Source organism: Heloderma suspectum, chromosome 4, assembly GCF_057233095.1.
Source record: "Heloderma suspectum isolate Gila_16-S chromosome 4, 16-S_ref, whole genome shotgun sequence".
NCBI lineage: Eukaryota > Metazoa > Chordata > Lepidosauria > Squamata > Helodermatidae > Heloderma > Heloderma suspectum.
Window position 1 is genome coordinate 287992235 of NC_139461.1, and position 17173 is coordinate 288009407.

At 39.6% G+C, this 17173-nt stretch overlaps 1 protein-coding gene across 10 annotated transcripts in view; it reads right to left on the reverse strand.

The window, feature by feature from the left end:
- The window catches only part of ADNP (activity dependent neuroprotector homeobox), a 92865-nt gene that overhangs the window by 17831 nt on the left and 57861 nt on the right, over window positions 1–17173 (reverse strand). The gene's annotated exons all lie outside the window — the stretch shown is intronic.

Genomic DNA, 17173 nt, shown 5'->3' on the forward strand with positions numbered 1-17173 from the left:
ATCCCTCCAGTTCAACGATAACTAACAATTACCAATGAAGCAAAAATTCACTTTAGAAAATCCGTATCTTCAGAAGTCTACCATCAGCAGTATCCACTGTTACTATATCTTCAGAATTCTACCATGTCAGAAAAATACACCCCACCAACACTCTTTTTTGTACACAATCTTGAAATAAATAGTGGATGCAGATGGATTCTGATTACAAAAACTGAACAGCTTTCTGACTAGTGTGTATGTGCATGTGTTTTTGAGTAAGCAATCTCTAAATATTGCCCCTTAATTGCATGGTTATGACTGGGGGGGGGGGGGTGTTGTCAAAGATTTTGCCAGATTCAAGTAGGAGACACGTTATGCCAGGTTGAAAACACTAAGCTCTCCCACACAGCACCCATATAATTAGCTTGCTTCAAGTCAGGAACAAGTGCTTCTTTTGAAGAAGAAAAAAAAGCTTGCCTCAAGCCAAAACTGTATGCATCCTTTTTCCTATTAAGATGCTTTCTCTTCCAGGACAATTCAGCAGAGTACAGTGTTTACTTAAAAACAATAGTTAAGTTCCAACAATCAACTTTCTTTCTGAACTTCCGCATGTATCTAATGGTCTTTGTAGAGCAATCCCATTAGGGAGGGTGTTCCCAGTGTCCAAGTTAACAGAGAGCGATTTCATTAAAATATCAAAAAAACAGAATCTAAGATTCTGTAGGCAAACCTAACAAACAATATAGCATTGTAAGAAAGAACTGTCAAAATATAAAATATTTTGTTTGGTGTATAAAGTAAAATAAACAAAGAAAATGGGATTTTAGGAAGTGCACCACCACACATTTCTTATTATACTGCAACAGAAAACAAAATTATGTGGCCAACTGAGCCAATTATAAATTATGAACTTGAATTGACAATGAAATACATAGTTTTGTAACATGCAATGCAGCTGAGAAATGTACAGTATCCATCTCTGGGGAATACACTATGAATAGTTTCTGATTAAGATCTTTTTTCAAAGGAATCAATAGGCACATGAAGAAAGACTCTGTACATGATAACATTAAACAATCATATTTTGTGGTATAAAAATTAACTAGTGCCATAGTCTCAAGAGCAACAGCATAAACAAACAAGATGCTTGGGATAGAGCTTTATGAACTGCCATTGCCAACAATGCCACAACATTAATGCACAGTCAGTATTAAGGACATCTCCATGAAAACCAAATCACTGCTGGGACTATGTGTGGATAGGACAGAAACAGATATCCAGAATGACAACATCACACCAAACAAGACAGCCTAGAAATCTGCACTGCTGTGAAGCACAAAATCCACACATCCATGGAAATTCTGAACATCTAAGCTTCTGAACACTTCAGTAAAATATTTTGTGGCCTGGCAGGTTTCTGTATTCTGTATTGTAGTCAGTGCATTTCAACTCACTGTTACTAGCAACATTTTTTTCCAGTCCCCACTTCAGATTGTTTTTTGGGGGGGGTTTGCTTGAAACTGTTGTCCTGCAAAACTAAAAGTACTAATGCCTCAAAAATATTTGAAATTCCCAAGAGATGCCAACAGATGTTTAGGCCATCAAGTGCCCAAGATCTTTTTCTGATCTGCCACTAATAAAACAGCAGATTGCCACAGAATGCAAGTGACTCCCATATCCTGCAACAGTCATACCTTATAAAGCTACTATAATAAAAATATTATATACTTAGAAAAATATTCCTTAGGTGTGAGAACATCTCAATGTTTTGATGTGTTTGTGGTTTATGAAGACAATAAACTGGCACAAATCAGTACGTGTAGAAAATGAGTGACCACATGTAGCAATTTCATATAAAGACTAAATATTTGCTAAACATCAATATATTCAGATGCTGATGTCCATGAGAAATGGAACTGCTATTCTTCTGAGTTCATAAAAGCAGAGTGTAAGACCACTTCCAGCAACATGCACATGATTTTAGATTCTAGTGCACGCCTCATTCTACTAGTCAGTTATAAGTACTGTAATTTTCATCTCTGCACATCAAAAACTCAGTGCAGTCCTGCTACTGATTTTGTGAGAATACAATTTCATTCAAATGAAGCGAAACAGCAATTTTGTTAAAACAAAACTGTATAGCACTCAAGGAGCTATTTCTATCTTTTTACTGAGATCAGTTTTGAAAGAGTGTTACTCATGTTCCCCCTAGTCTGAATCATTTCATTGTCAAACCCATGTGGAGCATCTGAAGATAGTTCCACAGGAAATTCTGATGTTTTCTGTTGCTTCTTAGGTTGCAAACCTTCCATGTCTTGATGAGAAGAATGTGTCTTCTTTTTTCTTGGATTTTAGTAATGGTGGAAGGTGTGTCTTGATAAACACTTCGCAAGTAAAATTCACCACTTCGCCTATAGCTCCATTCACCAGATTATGTCTCAACCGAAGATTCCACTGAAGTATTACAGTTTTAGATAGCTTTCTAATCCTGCAGTCCTATAAATATCTTTCTCCAGTTTACCCAGTCTCCTGTTTACCTTTGAGTACATGCCTGCTGATGTATTTGCGCTATCAGTGTAAATACCTCAATGGTAGGCTCACTTTCAGATGAAAGCATCATCTCATTAAACTTTTCACAAACCTTCAGAGTTGGTATGAGACAAACAAGAAAGGAGTCATCCTTCATAAGGGATCTCAACAAACTAATAGCACTAGTAAGCACAACACCCTCACTGCATAACACTCCTGTAAAAGAGTTTTGTCAACATCTATCAGGGATCCAACCTGAAGATTGCCCAGGAGAGCAGCGTACCACTCATCATCACTCTGGAACCTGTGTCCAATTCAGTATAACTGAAGAAACATCAGAGGTTGACATGCCCCATGCTCCCAATAGCATGTCGGATCTCCCTGTCTGTTAAACTTTCAAAATGATCCTTTGCAGGTGTAAGCTGCAACAGATCTCCAAAAACTAAGATGAGCTTGTTTCTAAACAATATGTCCTCATTAGTCTTCAAAACTTATTGAAATCTCAAACGAGTAAGGGCTAGCAAGAGATTCAATATTGTGTTAATTTCATCAATAATTATGAGAACGAAAGGTTTAAGAACAATGAATGATATTGCAGCAGTGTCACTGCTGAGCTGGTGATACTCTAATTTTTCTCCATGCTCTTCTACAGCAGGGGTGGGCAACTTGTGGCCCAGATGTTTTGGCCTACAACCCTCATTAGCCCTAGCCAGCATAGCCAGTGGTGAGGGATCATGGGAGTTATAGGCCAAAACATGTGGAAGGCCACAAGTTGCTCACCCCTGCTCTACAGGCAAAAGCAGTAACTGGTAAAGTGTAACTCCTCCTGCATTATAGGCCTCTAATGCTGTAGGAGCAGTAACACAATAAATCATGCCAGGCCAGTGATTTCTAGCACAAATGTGCTTACAGCACTGATTTAAGAAATTCCTACCTGTACCAGAAGAGCTACTAACGAACAACAATTGTGCATTGTCTTCACAAGAACTGTTATTTGTATCATGGAGAAAACTACTGAGTGTTTGAGGTAATTGTATCATATACATTCCTTTCCTGAATATTCAATGCATTTACAAGATCCTCAAGGTTAGGCTTTTTCTGAAGTGGAATATCCAAGATACTGGAAATATCTCCCATTTTTGGCAGTGTGACAGTTGGTTCTGCAGACATGAGTTGTTTTCACATAACGAAAGACTTATTTGTGCATCACAAGCCAATTCAATTTTTATTCAGCTCAATGTAGCAGGTTCTTGCTCTAACAGATCTCTCTATACGAGTGGAAAGCAAGACATTCCTATCCTGTCAATAACTGCTTGAAAATTTGTCTCATAAGTTTCAAATCCATCTAACAAATCTCTCATCTCTCCAAGGCAACAAAGCTAGAAAAGCAACGAACAGAAAAGTAATTTCCTGTCTCTCTATATTTCTCAAAGACAGTGGTGGGATCAACAAAGGCTTTGTCCATCTCACTAAACAACCTGATAAAGCCCTCCTAGAGATGTAAAATTTCTGGAAATTTTGAAGCCATAAGACCATAAAATGTATTATGTATAACTTGGTTTGCTCATACTATCATTAACGTTTAAAACATTTAGAAGTGAAGGCAGTAAATTTGTAATTATTGTCTGAACAAATTAAACTTTTAAATTTAATATACCAAACATAATTTTATGAGCTAACCAAGTTATACATAATATATTTAGGAATTTCATCAAGTAATCCCTAGAAGCAGGAAGAGCTGGAGGATGAGGAAGAGTGGTATACAGTATCTGTTCCTGTTTGTGAGGAATTGGTTGGGATGGAGTTTAAGGAGATCTGGCCTGAAGGAAAAGCTATTGAGAGCTTATTTAGCTGGGGAAAACGCTCTTATCTATTAGGGAACCAAACGTATTTAATTTAAGAACCTTTAAGCAATATCCAATTATTTGAAGAGTGACATTTTACTTCTTTTTGTAAATAATTCCCCTTAATAAACATCTTTATTTTAGTTCATTTTGAAAGGTTGTCTCTACTGGTGGTATCAATCCCATGCCTATACCATAGGAAGCAAGCTACTAAGTTTCTTTTGAGTATAGAGGGTTTATTTTGGTAGCAATGATTAAAGGTGTTATAGCAGAGGCAGCATTCCCCAATAGTGAAGTCTAATTGGATCTTTTTTTAAAGACTGTGGCAGTGAGTTCCATAGACCCAAGTCTCAATTTTTTTTTTTAAAGAAACATAGGTGTGATAATCCACACGTTGTTGTGTGTGGTGGCAGTAACAAGATGACATAGAGTTTCTCTCACATGTTTTAGAACTACATTCATTGACTGCTACAGCATCTAACTCGAACAAGCCCAGAAACATAGGACTCTATAGAACAAAACCCAAACTGTCAAAAATGCACATTTTCTTCACTGATCATGACTTTGAGCATCTCTAAATTTCTATCAGTAAAAGATACAAGATTAATAATATTAATAAGGAATGGAAAAGAAAACTATACTAGGTGTCAGGACTGGATTGTCTTTCCCCGTTGCAATCAACACCACAAAGAGACAACGCTTCAGGCTAATCTGACTTTATTTTGCTAGAGACTAGTCTTTCTACAAATGCAGATTCAAGGAAGCTCTCAAGACTGCCTCAGGTCCTAAACAACTGATCTGTGATCTCTTAACAGAGAAGACCAACCAGAGGGTAGTGAAGTTGCTGATAGTTTTCCCCATGAACCTCACGGCCAAGCTTGCTTCGCAGTGATGCCCATCCCTTAGGGTGGCTCCCTCCAACGTTGGCTTCTAAGAGTAGCTATCCTGGTGGAGCATCTGAGTCCTGTCCCTAACTTTTCCTGCTCTGCTTTGTGATTTGCCCTCATATCTCTCAAGTGATGCCCCCTCTTCCTCCTCCTCCTTGGAAACTTGAGTTCTCACAATGGAGGGAGGGGGCGGCAACTCAACCTGGGCCAGCTGTTTGTCAAGGCCTTTGGAGGAATCTCTCTCAGCGTCTTGGGGTTCTAGGGAAGGTCCCCCCACCCAGGTTCTGATCTGGCTGTTTCAACTCTGATTTGGAATTGGAGCTGCCAGACATCTCAGGGGGCTTGGACTCATCCCTGACACTAGAAATCTTGCAGAGAGGATTAATTCCCTCCTCCCCACGGCTTCAAAATGTCCAGAATATTCACATCTTATAAAAGCCATTTTAGCGCAGTAAAGGCTGGGTAGCAATATATGACCACCTTGTCATAAACATTTTATTCATCGCTCTAATATAAAATATTTCATAATCCGAAATTGTTCAATTTTTCAGAAAACAAAAAAGATTTTCCCAGTTCCCCCCAAGCCTTCACATCTCTAAGTCTTCCACAAAAAAGTAGCCGAAATCCATAGATTGATCCTCTACTCCAGTATGGTAGCAAAACCACTGAGCAGCCTCAAACAGAAAACTACTCTTTAGATGCTTGGAACGTTTAGGATAGTAAAGATCAATAATATTCGCCTTCAAAAGTCAATACCTCTTGGATCTGTTGTAATCAAGGCCTCCAATTCACTCCTTTTTCAAAGGTCTGTTTGGGTTTTTTCTGTCCCTGACAGCCTATCATTAACTTCATGTGCTCAACACTCATGATGGCTGAGAATTTCAAAACCCAAACTCAAAAGACGGGAAGACAATGTTTGATCAGCACTAATGTCCATCCCCATATTGTGCAGAGAAGATTTTTCATGCTTAGTGATGTAAACAGTAAGATAACATGCTAAAGCGCTGCAGTTATCAGTCACAAATGTTAGCCTGCCACATCAACAGAGGTACAGGACTGTAAACATTAAGATACTTCTCTGCATCACTACAAGGTAAATTATACACTTGTTTGGTAATTTAAATTTCAGACAGTGGTAAATGGCAGAAAAGACATCACTGTGATTTCAGTCTTTTCATAAATGTGAGGAAATTGATATCTACACCATACACAGAACCTACTCTTATGTTTTACAGTACCTCTACAACAAGTACTCCTACAGTTTTGTGTCTGGAATTTCTCAACTAGGTGGTAAAGTGTAGGATTTGGCACCTTGTCAAGGAGAGTGCAACTAACATATTGGGGCGGTTAGCATGACACAACAGCCCACCGTGGGTTATTTAACCCATGGTGAGGCTGTGGTATGCGTGGCACCATTTTGAATATGCAAGCCATGCTCAGGGCTTGTCGTGTTGTGTGAACCTCGTGAGCATGGATTATGTGAGAGTTAGGCAACCCTCACATAACCCATGGTCTGTTTTAGGGGTTTATCCAAGTTTCCAGGGGCTGGATATGCAACCTGGAGCCTGTGGCACTGCAGCTTATCATGGGTTAAATAACCCACAACAAGTCACGCTGTGTCAACTGAACCCAGTCATTTATTACTGAACTCTGCCACTTCCTAATTAGTATTATGCCCTAGGACAGGTGCATCCTGAGCCGAAAGTACCATGTGAATATGAGGTGCAGTGCAGGTTTTGCATTCCACACACCTGAAATAATGGCTAATTGTACCTAATAGAGGATTGTCCTGAGAGAAACAAGGAAATGCAACAGTAAACTAAATCTAAATTGGATATGCATACACGTTGTTACAGGATCACAAGAGAACAATTTACCTACTGACGTTTTTTTCCAAATTATTAAAAAGGTCCGCATTCATCCATTCCAACAGAGCCAACGCCAATTCCCAGACATACCCTGCACAAGTAAGTGTCACAAAAACAGCTTGGAGGGTCCAAATTACAAACTAAACAATACAATTTGCATTGCCAGTGGTACCAGCATTCTTTGGTGCCACACATTAGACAGAATGGTCTGTAAATTTGCTTGAAGAACTGCTTCCTTGGTCTTAACAGGATCAGCAATTTTTAAACATTTGTATCTCCAAAGTGATCCAAAACACCTAGGGCACAATCCTATTGAGAGAGTTGGCAGCCTCTGAAGTCGGAGGCTGCTGAGTATCCACGGCAGGGCGGCCAGAGAACACAGGCGATCCTCACCTCCATGCTCCGGCTGCCCTGCATTTTTTGGCTAGACAGGCAACAGACATGCAATTTTGCCTGTCTAGCTGTGGCTTCGGAGAGGGGGAGGGAAGGAGGCTGGGAAATGCATAGGAAGCTGTGTAAAGTGGATTCTGCAGTCTCCTCCCCTCCACCGGGACAACCCCTTTCCCCCCCATCTCCGCACTCCATTTCCGAGTCTGGAGATGTAGCCAATGCAGAGAGAACTTTGCTGGCTCCGAGGGGGCGGGGAGTGCAGTTTCTGGGCTCTGAGGTCAGAGCCCAGGTTCCGACTTCGGATCCCAGAAACCAAAACATCCTATGGCCCTCTAAAGAATGTCTAGTAGCTACAGGATTGCTCCCTTAGTGTGTGAGCTTTGGCTATTGGGCTGTATAGAAACATAAAAAATGAACAAGAAAATAAATACATACATACATAAATGGTGCAACTACATTCACTTTCACAAAACATCTGAAAGAAATATCAATGAAACCTTGAAAATGCACAATAAATTCTACCCTTCTAATACTCATTTTTTGAAATCTTGCTTTCCCTGGCATCATGAAAACCACCAACGCCAGATGGGAACAAGTCAGGGAAACACCTGATCTCTCAGTTCTTTTCACAAAGACTAACTGGTATATCCTTCCAATATCCATTTGACATATTTCATTGTTCCACTTTATTGTTTTGTCTTTCCTTATGGACTTCTTGGTCTAATGTTAATTTGTTGTTGTTTATTTAAGGGGGTAGGACCTGGCTGGTTCGTTGCTTCCTGGATTTTTGTCTTTTTCTTCTCCACTTTCTTCTCTTAATTTAAGGTTTATTAGTCAATTTATTTGTCTGGCTTGTTGTTTTAAGCATCATCAGTACAGTCCTCAATATTTTGAATATGCAATGGTGATATTGTTTGTACATGGGTTGTTCTGTAGAGATGGCATGCTTTGGAAATATAAGAGAAGGAGCAGTGGGTTACCTTCAAATGTATATATAGTGTATGGATTCTGTATGTGTGAAACTTTTGTAAGGCATATGTTGTAAATGGGATGGCAAAGACGGGATGGTGGGTGTAAGTAAGTATTTTAGGTATATAATTGTTTTTGTTGTATTCTTCTCTTGGTTGTTCATAATCTATTATGTCTTTGAACATTATAACTTGGAATGTTAGGGGTCTGGGTACTCCCAACGAACAAAAGCAAGTGCTTCCAAACTTAAGAATCTTAAAAAGGATGTTGCTCTGTTACAGGGAACTCCTCTTTGCAAAGATTGGGTAGGAGAAGATTATGCTAGTGGAAACTCTTAAGGAAGCTAAAGGAGTGGTTATACTTATACATAAAAGAACACCAATATCAGCATTACAAGCAATATCTGATCCACTTTCTTATTTTGGTGGTTAAATTTACAAATATGGTGGTTGCCATGGTGAATGTATATGATCCTAATTTGGATTATATTTCATGGGTGCCTTAGTCACCTGCCTACTATTACTTATGATCATTTGATAATTTGTGAGGATTTTAATGAGATTCTGGACCCAATTTTGGATAGGAGGAATCCCCCTCACATATTTCAGTCTGTAATCCGTTCAACATTGAAGGCTTGTATGGTCTGAGTTAGATTTGATTGATGCACAGCATATGTTGCATCCTTCAGGTCATGAAACCTTTTTTTTAGCTGTGCATCAAAATAGTTTTAGATTAGATTATTTTTTGGTTTCTTCTCTGTTATGTCAGTGTGTGGCAGGATGCGATATTGATACAATTGCTATCTTGGACAATGCTTCCATTCATTTAGGAATTAAATTGCCTAATTCTGTTAAATCCTTTGGCACTTGGCGCATGACTGTTTGACTGCTTAATGTTGATAATTTTGAAAACACAGATGACTTCCAGACTTAATGAATATTTTGAGATTAACTATGGTCCATAGTGTTTTGTGCTATTGAATGGGAGGCTTCTAAGGCTTATATGAGGGGAAGGATTATTGCATGTGCTTCTTACAAGGAAAAGGTTATACAAGACGAGAACATGGATAAAACAGTAAAGTCCTTATTGAGTCAATTTGCAGCTTGACCCTCCACAGACCTCTCAGAAAGGCAACGTGCTAAATATGAATAGACTACATTCACCTAATATAGAATTTGCATTGACTTGCATGTGTCAGAGGTATTGGGAAAGCGGAGAAAGCCCTGGCACGATTCTGGCATTTTGGTTAAAGCAACAAACAATTCGGAATTATATACCACTGAGTAAAGATAAGCATAATAATGTATATACACAGTCCCAAAAGATATGTATTTAGGGTTTCAAAAAATTTATTCTGAACTATATAGGAAGGAGAGGGAGGCTACAAGACAGGAATGTAAAAACTCCTTTTCGGATTGGGTCCTTCCACAACTGGATTTGCAGCAAAAGGAGTTACCTGCAGAGCCTCTGTGGATGGAAGACGTTAAGTATGTCATTGAGACTATGAGGAATGGGAAAGCTCCAGGGCCAGATGGTTTCCCTATAGAATGGTATGAGGTGCACTTAGAAAAGCTTACAAGTCAAAAAGTCTATCTTTATTTAAGGATTTTGAATCAGGAACTTTACCAGTCTCTTTATATGATGCTTATATATCAGTTATTTCTAAACCTGGCAAGACCATACCAGCTGTGTAAATTATAGGCCGATTCCTTAATCAATGTGGATGCTAAGATACTAACATTAACTCTAATAGACCCCAGTGTGTGATATATACATGAGTGCATCCTGATCATGTGGGATTTCTTTGTCAGAGACAGGGAGCGGGATAATTTAAGGCTTGCAGCAAATCTGATCGCTTTGAATTCTAAAAAAATGGACTCAGTTCTGATTATTTCACTTGATGCTGAGAAAGCATTTGACAAATTATACTGGCAGTTTATGTTTGTAACCTTGAAAAAAATTGGATTTCCACAGGCATTTTTAAGTTGGATTAGAATTTTATCTCTTCCTCTTGTGTCACAAGTGATGACAAATGGAATTCTTTCAAAAAAAATTGTTTGGATCAGAGCACAAGGCAGGGATGTCCTCTGTCTCCCTTGATATTTGGTTTGTGCTTGGAACCCTTGATGTGTACAATTAGGCAGAGTGGAGACATTTCCAGTTTTGTGCATGAACTGGTTGAATATAAAATGCCTTTATACGCAGATTATTTGTTGTTATCCATCAGTAGGTTAGAATACTCTATACCAAAATTAATAAGTTTGATTGATGCCTTTGGTACACTTTTGAGTTATACTATTAATTGCTCAAAATCTGAATTAATGCCTGTAGGTAGTATTAAAACACCCAATGTAGTTACTAAATGGCTGTTTCATGGTCTCCAGAAGTGATAAAGTATCTTCTCGTATTGGTGCCTAGAAATATTTCCCAGATGCTTTGACTGAATATGTGTTATTAGCAGAAATATCTCTTGACTTGGAAAGATAGGCCTCAATTTAATACCTGGGGTAAGATTAATGTACTTAAGATGAATGTCTTTCCATGGATAATTTACATACTATGTAGTATTCCTTTATACATTCCCCAACCATGTTTTCAAAAACTTCATGCAGCATTTCATAAGTTTATTTGGAGAGGGGGTTTCTTCCGTTTTTCACTGAAAAGGATGCAATTGCCCATCAAGGAGGGAGGATTTAATTAAACAGATCTTAATTTATATCAGGCTTATTCGTTAATAACTTGTACCAATGATTAAGAAATAACATCTTTTAATACTCCTCCATGGGTTGTTTTGGAGTCAACTTTATTTGGCACCTCTTTCTGGCTGGATGGCATTACAATCTAGAATTTTTTTTTTAAAGGATTAACTCCATTAACAATTTTGCAGCAAGAGAGCCTTTGCATGCAGTGTTCCATCAGGTGTAGTTTGATCACAGAATCATAGAATAGTAGGGTTGGAAGGGGCCTATAAGACCACTGAGTCCAACCCCCATATGATCCATATTCCCACACTAAAGTACCTTTATGGGAGAATCCAGTCTTGAAAACTGTTAATGGGCCAGTTTGCACATCACGGTAAGCCATTTAATTAACACACTGGGTTCCACAACACATGCTGGCCACCATTTTGAATATACAAGCTGCACAGAGGGCATGCCACAGCTTGTCATGTCATGCGTAACTGGGCATTGCGCATTACTTGAGGGTTAAACAACCCACAGATAATCCTAGAACAACCCATTATGTGCGAACTGACTCCACAGGATCAGAGTATGAGTTTTTACCATTTTCAGTATGGTGGACTAGGTATTGTTTACCGCCTAGTGCAACTTGGCAGTATATTCAGCTACAGTATATGTTAGAGTCTATAGGCAGTATCCAACGGTGTCATTCCGCAAACTCAAGACAGTGCTAGTGGAGCTTGGCCGAATCTTTCTGTTCTGCAAGCAGTTGCCCGTTACGCTTGCACAACCAGTTTTGCAAGCAGTTGTACAATGGGTTGCATAATGGGGTTGCACAACCGTTTGTCCATTGCAGTTGCGCAAGCGTAACTTTACTTGGATTCTCCTCTTGCATATATATTGGAGGAAGTAAATGGTTTTTACAGAAAGCTAAACCTATAATAGCTGTTTATGAAGTCTTTTGGAATGTTATGAAGTAGATGTTCAGAATGTCAGAGAGGAATGGACTAGGGAATTGGAATGCTCTACACAGTCTAACCAGTGGAAAATTGCCCTAGCTTCCATATGTACTATTTCTAGTAAGGCTGATTCAACAAAAGCATATCCATACACAATAATCATTTACATTACTCTTAATAAAAAAGGGTACAAAGGATTTGACACTTGTACATATTTGATATAGATTAATATAAGCAGTCCATATATCTAAATAAGCATTGATACAAGATTGACAGCTGTAAGAGATACTTTCAACTGTAGGAAGGGAGGTAAGAATTTCAATCCATTGAAGGATAGATGGTGAATGTTTATCCTTACAGTCTCTTTGCAATTGTAAAGGATCTCAGGACCACTTTTGCTGTCCATCAATTAATCCCCACATCACAGGGATGCAATTTAAAAGCACATGAACATCTCCTGTTATAACAGATTTTACAAGGACAAAGTTTATATGAGCACAAAAAAGAAGCCACTATAGGACATGACCACATCATATTCCTCAATGAGACACTGTCCTCATTACATTGCCACCATCTGGCAGAGCTAGCCAGCTTCTTAACAAGCCTCTGTGGTGTCCAATGTACACAAAAAATCATTTTTATGGGTAATATCCAATTGGGGCCTTTCACACGTGCCCAGCCCTGGTCTGCATGTGACTGTGATATAGCACTTCTAGGGGCAAGCCCCCAAATGAACAAAAACGCTTGTTTTTGAAAGGGGCAGGTCACGCTCATTTCAGGGCTTGCTTCCAGAAGTGCTACATGTGGACTGAGGCCGGTGGGGCTGCATGTGCAGAGACTGGGGCGCAACTGCACACTCAAGGCCCCAACTGGATACTCCCCTATGATATGTTCTTCCTTCCCCCCCTCTAACCCCCCCTTTTTATCTTTTTATTCCCCTTTTTTGTTTGTTATTGTTATAATTGCACATATATTACGAAGTATTTATTTGATAGAGATCTGTAGGATTATTTGCAGGATCTCTACTATGAAAGAATGGAGAGTGTATTCCTCATACACATCCTTCCCAGAAATCTCAGCTTTCTCCAAAATCGACTTGTTCCCCAAATAATCAAACTGAATCCCTAAATTCACACCCAGATCATAGCAGAAAGGAATGTGCACTTCCAAATAAAGGACAGCCAAACTAATTTTCCCAAAGCAAACTTACTGCTGCCACATAACCTTATTCTCTGTAGCCACTCCATTTACCAAAACATTCTCAAAACAAATTAACTGTGTCTCCTAACTGTAATCAAGTGCTTTAAGAAGCGACATCACTTTCCCTTTCAGAGCCCTAAGCAAAAACATGGAGAGTTTTTGTCTACTCTGTCTACATGTCTGTAAACATGTCTACTCTGTGTATTCTCAAATGAATTCCAGTCTGAAACTGACCCACTGAAACAAACCATTTTCAAAAATATTCAGATTATACTGGAGCTAAAGCTATATTAAGACAACGCTGAGGAGGTAGGATGTCTCTGTTAAGCATCTTACAACAGTAGCGACGACACACATACAAATAATGGTACCCAATTAACTCTTGCCACAAATCCTTCCTACCTATAACCTTATCCACATGAAGTACCGTGACCTGATGAGGATAAATAAATTACAATTAACACACACTCAAAGAAACCTTGTTTGTCCTTCTTAAAGACAAGGTCATACTGAAACTGAGAAAAGACAGCATTTTTACTATGGATATTTTCTCCATCAGGTCCATCATTATCCTTACCTTCAGTGTCAAACAAAAGTTTGAGCTTAACTTGCAAGTCATTTGCAAACTGCCTAATTTTCTCAACCCTACCAGTCTTTATAATACCCTTAAACTCACATTGCAACAAAACTAGAGACCATGCCTTATAAATCTGACAAACAGATGCTATCTAAGTCAATTAAAAATGCCAAAAATGCTGTGACACCTTTCACTGCTATAGTAAAACAAAGAATGGCTTCCCTTTTGGACATACCCTGTTCCTATATAACACACTACTATAGAACTTTATCCCAAAATCCACAGTGAATTTTAAGCCTGTACTGGCAGAATACACAGATTACTATGTGCCTACTTTTGCAGAACTTCACCCTCACTTATAAGAACATAAGAAGAACCATGCTAGATCAGACCAAGACTCCATCTTGTCCAGCATTCTGTTCACACAGTGCCCAACCAGTTGCCCGTGGGAAACCCACAAGTAGAATGAGAGTGCAATAGCACCCTCTTGGTTGTGTTTCCAAGCAACTGGTGTACACAGGCATACTGCCTCTGATACTGGAGGTAGCATATACCCATCAGGACAAGTAGCCACTGATAGCCTTATCCTCCAGGAATTTGTCCAATCCCCTTTTCAACCCAGCCAAATTGGTGGCCTTCACTACATCTTGTGGTAGTGAATTCCATAGTTTAACTATGCACTGTGTGAAGAAGCACATCCTTTTATCTGTCCTGAATCTCCCATCATTCAGCTTCATGGGATGACCCCAGGTTCTAGTATTAGGAGAAAAATGTCTCCCTATCCACTTTCTCCAACGCCATGCATAATTATATACAATTGTAATATGTCCCCCCTTATCTTTTTTCTTAGCTAAACATCCCCAGACATTGTAACCTTTCCTTATAGGCGAGTTGCTCCAGTCCCTTGGTAATTTCCGCTGACCTTTTCTGTATTTTTTCCAACTCTACAATATCTTTTAGGTGTGGTGACCAGAACTGTACAAAGTATTCCAAGTGTGATCGCACCATAGGTTTGTATAAGGGCAGTATGATCTTGGGTTTTATTTTGACTCCTTTCCTAATTATGTCTAACATGGAATTTGCCTTTTCACAGTAACTGCACATTGGGGCATCATTTTCATCAAGCTGTCTACCACAACATCAAGATCTCTTTCTTGGCCAATCACCACTAGCACAGATCCCATCAGTATATACATGAAGTTAGGATTTTTTGCTTCAACTTGCATCTCTTTACACTTGCTTAAATTGAAATGAATTTGCCATTTTGATGCCCATTCTCCCAGGTTGGAGATCCTTTTAGAGCTCTTTGCAATCTCTCTCAGGTTCTCATGAACAGTATATGGATTAAAACGCTGTTGATTTGGAAGTAAAAACACAGCATTAGAAGACACTGTAAGTACAGTAGAAGGTGATAGAGGCTGAATATCTACTTCTGTAAAATATGAAAGTCTCCATCTATCATGCAACCAATCACCCCCAAGAAGAGTACATAAGTTCTCCACAATGACAGAACAACCTGCATCTTTGTATACACTTCCACATTCAGACCACTTATGCAAGTCCCTCAGATGCCTCACCCTAGTCTTCAACAACTTCTTCAAGTTTGTTAACATCAGTACAAACATCTTTACATCAAGTCTGATTGAGAACTTTCTGTACATTCTTTTTGCAAAGGTGAATGAATGACACAGACATAATTTTGTTAACTGTTTGTGATACAACAGTTGAGAAGCATACTTTTACTTCCAAAAATACCTACACTTAGGCTTTCTCTTTGTAACTGCTCTGTTTTTGTTTTTTGAGCTGACAGACTTATTTACCTTTCACTGTGTTTGGAAGCATTTCCCTTGCATTTTTCTGAGTATATGTATGAGATATGCTCTGTGTACAGACCTGTAACTACTTCTTTTGAGTATTCATCTGAGCATTCATGTATATGGGATCTGCACCTGTGCAGAACCTCGCTTGGAGCATTCTAGAGCTGAAGGATTTTAGGTGGGAAGCCCCACCCTGCCCTTATTGTGCATACCCCGTAGTGTGGCTCCTGCCCTCAGTTGCTCTTTGATTGCTGCAGCGGCAGCCTTTTGAGGACAATTCTTATGTCTTGTTAGACTTTTCTGAGCAACTGAGCTGATCCTACTTTCCCCTTAGTTTTCCTCTCTTCTTTTGTTGTTTACTCTTCCTTTTAAGTTCTGCAGGTTTATTTTTCTCCACGTTTGCTGCTGGCATCCTTTCACAGGCTTATGGTGTTGAAGTTGCTGTTCAGAAAATGCACTCATCTATGGGGGGCAAGCACCCACCATCTGACAGGCATTCCTTGTGCCAAGACAAAGGACATGTAGTTGCCTTATGTTCACATTGTCAAGGCTTCACCAGGCAAGCAAGGTGGAAATTGATCCTTCTGGTTGAGCACTTTGATCTGGGAGCTCACAGAAGGCACACACTTACCTGCCCACAGATAGGTTTCACATAATGGCCAGGCTAGTAGCCATTATTGTCCAGACTTCTACTGAGGTGGTGGGACAGATTTAACATCCACTTGGACCCATGGCAGTTACTCCTTTGCAAGATTGCATATGAGACCTCTACAGCACTGATTCCTGTTGCAGTGCTGAGACCTGGTGTGCCCGCCAACATTTGTTCTCTGGTTACCTTGCAACATCAGTCACTCCTTGGTTTGGAAGACATTTCACCTTCTTGAAGGGCGTGACCTTCAGGCAACCACCTGCCTTCCGCCTTGTGCCCACAGACACAGCCCTTATGGGATGGGGTGCATATTACGGCCCACTTCAAGTCCATGAGAAGTGGACCCGAGCAGAAACTTATGTACCCATCAATGCCCTTGAGCTCTTAGTGGTAACGAAGGCACTTCAAGCGTTCAAAATGCTGCTTATGGGCTACACAATACATATCGCTACAGACAGCACTGTGACAGCCTTCTACATGAACAACTAGACTGGCACAAGGTCATTCACAATGTTGCACCTCATTACTGCTCTCTGGGACTGGTGCATAACTAGGGGTATCTTTTTCATGGCAATTCATATCTCAGTCTAGAACAATCTAGCAGATTGTCTCAGCTGCACAGCTTCCACCTTGAATGAATGGCAAATCGCCCTCTGGATCATCAACTCTATCTTTGGTCACTGGGGTCAGCCACGGATTGACCTTTTTGCCTCCCCCAGCAATGTTTAGTGCCAGACCTTAAAAACCAGAGAGGGAATGGGCAACATCCCAATTAGCACTGCGTCCCTCCTCAGGTAGAGCAACAACTTCCTCTATACCTTTTC